At 45.9% G+C, this 4,107-nt stretch overlaps 1 pseudogene across 1 annotated transcript; it reads left to right on the plus strand.

Annotated features, from left to right (window-relative positions):
- The first annotated feature begins 2,173 nt into the window (after nucleotides 1–2,173).
- Nucleotides 2,174–2,951, plus strand: Gm2837 (predicted gene 2837; annotated as a pseudogene). The gene has a single exon (NR_040388.1). The product of NR_040388.1 is annotated as a predicted gene 2837 (transcript).
- The last annotated feature ends 1,156 nt before the right edge of the window (nucleotides 2,952–4,107 follow it).

Here is a 4,107-nt window from a genome sequence, read left to right on the forward strand (position 1 = left end):
ATTCAAGTACAAAATATGCATGCATGCTGTTTTAAAGAAACATGTAACAGGTATATTTATCATTATGTTATACAAAGAATTCTTCCTGTGCCAAATGTAAGTAAAATTAGCTGTACATTTGGGATATATATATATAAATGTATGTGTGTATATATATATATACATGAATACTATTTATATATTATATGTAAATTATAAAATATATGTATAATCAGACAAAAATCATTACTAGTGTATATTAATACCTTTATTTTTATGAAGGTGAACATACTGTGTATTTAAAATGACCTATTACCAAAATGTACCAAATTTATGGCAAAAATTTGTGATCTTTGTGTTTATATGTAAATTTGACCATGTAAGCTAGGAACACAGTATAGAATGGGCACTCTATGGTTAGTGGTGAAGATTTTTACTGTAGGTAAGAGAACACCCAGAGACATCTGGAAGCATCCAGAAGAGTGAGAAAAATAAATGGACATAGGGCAGGAAAAGCAGGATATGGAGCAGTTATATTAGTTATAAGGTAGAAGAGAAGCTGAGGAGTAAAAGCCATGACCTGGACCAGCCTGAGATTTTAGAGTAGAGGAGGGAGTGAGACAGAACAGGATCCTAGCCCTAGCTTTGAGACCTTTAACAAGTGTGAATAGGAACTTAAATAACCTGGAGGACAGCATGGGCTTTGATATGGGATCACAGGTATCTGCCATTTGGAAAAGGAAGGAACTCCTTTTGGCTGCCAAACAAGTTTCTCTAGTTCCTGAGGAACTCTGACTTAATCTAACTACCAGCAATCATACAATATAGTTCAGTTTAAGACTACCTTAGATTCAAATTTGGACCAAGTGGCCCTGTGCTTTGAGGGGAAAATGGGGTGCCCTCTAACTATTTGAGAAAGAATTCATAGAATTTCAGAAGCAATGTGCCTGAAGCAAGAAAAAAAGAACTGAGGAACTAAACAGGATGAAGAAGCCAAGAGAAGACTTACCAAAAAAGAATACTGAAAGTAAAAGTGTGAGAAAGACTCCAGGCATAAAACAAACCTACCAACAAAATCAATCTAAACCAACCAGCCAACCAACCAACCAAACAAACAAACAAAAAACCTAAAACGACACCGGGCAGTGAAGAAACCAGGAAAAAATAAAGCTAGCATTACATAAACCAGAGGGCACACTAATAAATACACAGAAAGAAAAATGAGCAGCAGGCTTCCACAGAATCTGCAGGTGGCAGGGGAGTTGTGTGAGCTAGACAGAAGGAAGCATGAGCCCACCAGCAGCACCAGGACAAGCGCGAGCCCACCAGCAGCACCAGGAAACCAGCAAAGGTCACTTCAACTGCTCTGCCACCTGCTCACACAACTCTTGCTGGTGAGCTCTCCCTGGGCTGGACTCCTTCACCTCACCTAGGGCTTTTAGCAGAAGTGGCCACAAAGTGTCTGGAGACACCTCTGGCAGCCACTATCTCTGGCAGCAGGACACCAGAAAGGGTAGGATAAAAGGTGGGCTTCCTGGAGCGGTGGGGGGTAGGGGGGAGGATGGGACGGAGCCCCGCAGGAGAAACTAAGTAGCAGTGGGAACAGGAACCCAGGGGAAGACAAAGGGAGGGGGGATCTGCAGTGAGCAGCAGGAACTGGGATGTCCTTCAGAGCCAGACTGAGGTTCTAGAAAGAGCAAGGTGGAGCCTGGAGGTAGGTACCTGGAAGCAGCCAGGGAAAGCAGAGAGGACTGGGGGCAGCAGGCAGGGGAGCTCAAGACACTAAAGTGGAGGGAGGAGAGGCAATTTACAGCTCTTCTGGCCTTCCAAACAGATTTGCAACTATCCTATGGGGGCAGGGCTCTAGACTCAGCAGAGCACCTAGTCTCTGGGAACAGAACAGCCAGTCACTGAGGAGAGTCTCTTGTTCCCCTGTTGGGGGATTCCTGATTCTATTGGACACCAGCCACCCCTTCCCCCACTCTCTAGTACTTCCTTCACAGGGGCCTTAGAGAATCCCAGAGACAGCACCACACAACCAGGTGCCAGGGCAGGTTTCAAGCTTCATCCTCAGGTTCCTGGCACCAGCAGTTAGGGACCAGCAAAAAGCATGGAAGCAATCACTGGGAAGAGTTCATCATTTACCCCCATAGTCAACTGTCTCTCCCCTTTCACACTGCAGCCTTGGAGCCCTCCAGGACCCAGGAAGCAGAAGGGCAGCAAAGCTGCATAACAGGACATGGAAAGTTCAAAGCTGACCAAGAAAAGAGCTGGTCGGAAGAGGCAGAGGAGCAGATCTCCAGCCCTGCCCAAAAGGAACATCGTGGGCTGCAGAATTTCTCATAAGTGGAAAGAAGGAGATGAGTCTATCACACAGTAAAATGGAACTGTGCTGGATCAGGTGCCAGTAAACCCTTTCCTGTACCTGGTTAAATATGATGGGATTGACTCTGTGCATGCTCTGGAACTTTACAAAGATAAGAGGGTATTGTCCCTAAAAGTTATCGCCAAGAGGGTGGTATCATCCGGAGTCACTGATTCCAGCTTTGTTGATGCCATAGTGGGCAAAGAAGTTAATCATCTATTTGAGGGTGAGCATGGCTCTAAGGAAGAGTAGAGGGGGATGGTCCTGAGCCAAGCGCCTATCTTGGATAACAGCTTTTATATTACTTATGAGAGAGATCCCATATTATACACGTACCAGCTTCTGGATGACTTTAAAGAGGGTGACCTACAAATCATGGAGGTGTTCAGTGATCTCCCTTCTTTAGACATCGACCTGGAACTTGTGGATGGCCTGATAGGAAAACACGTGGAATACACCAAAGATGACCGCTCCAAGAGGGATGGCCTGATCATTAACCAGATTGAAACCAAACCTAGAGTGTACCTCATCAAGTATGAAGATGATGTCCATATACATGTCACTCACTTGGAGAAAGAGTTCTAATTATTTATCACGGCATTGTCACAACTGTAGAAATAAAGTTAATTTCTTTGGAAATAAAGTTGAAGTTGTAATTTCCAGATGGGCTCAGGTTGCTGTTCTTGAGTGTGTCCTGGGCTCAATGTAGGCATACCAGTTGTCTTGAAGAATGCGGGCTTCTGTGGGTATGGCATGCTGTCTGAAGCACTCTGCTGGGTGTGTTTGGTGAGTGGAAAATGGACGGATGGAGCAGCTGTCAATTCAGCCTGTGAGAAAAGTGAGCTAGTATCATAAGCAGTCATCTACAAATGGACTGGGACTTATCTGGTCTGGTCTTGGTGGGGGAGAGGAGAAGGAACTGGAGATGGTTGGTGGAGGAGGGGGCAGAATGATATGACTGCCCAAAGAGAGGTGGAAGGAAGCCAAAGAGAGAGGGGTAGCAGAGAGAGGCTCCCTGGAAGAGGAACAGAGTGAAGAAAGAAACATAGATTGGGAAGAGGTGTGGAAGCAGGGTGAGGCATGGTGGAACCTTCTGGCTTTCAGGAAAACTAAGGAATTCAGGAAGAAGGATACACACAGCAGTATAAAGAGGTAAGCAGCAAGGGTGGGCAGGGTGAGACAATCAGAGAGGACCCTGAGGAGAGGCTCAATGACCTGGGAGTCCAGAAGGACCGATGCATACCTAGTGATGGAGACATTAAAGAGGTAACCCTGGGAGAAGCAATTCCAAGAAGAAAGGCTGTCTCTGGGTGGTGAGAGATAAGGTAGCATGGTGGGTAGGTGTGGGGGTTGGAGGAGCACGAAGGCCCAGGGAAAAAATGGCCTTGTGAGGGCATGCAGGTGCACTGAAGGGACACTAAAGGCCATTTCACCAGGGACTACTTGGACAGATTCAACCACAAATCAAAATTGCATATATCTCAGGCCTTTCTTTTTTCAGAGTCTGTGATAGCCAGCAGCCTGAAAAAGCTAGTAAGAGTTCCGAGCTTGCTCTGGGCAAAGGACAAGTATTTTTTTCTGGGAAATGGCCCCTTACTGGATCCAGGAATAGCAGTCTTGTCACTGTCCTTTTGCTGCTGGAATTGTCCTTGCCTTCCTGTGGGGGGGGGTCTGCTGATTGTGCCTCAATTCTCCATGATATAGAGAGAACTTGCCCGTTCATGTTCTGTCACAGCTGCCTGAAGCCACAGGTGGCTCCATTC

The sequence above is a fragment of the Mus musculus genome, chromosome X (genome assembly GCF_000001635.26).
Source record: "Mus musculus strain C57BL/6J chromosome X, GRCm38.p6 C57BL/6J".
Taxonomy (NCBI): Eukaryota; Metazoa; Chordata; class Mammalia; order Rodentia; family Muridae; genus Mus; species Mus musculus.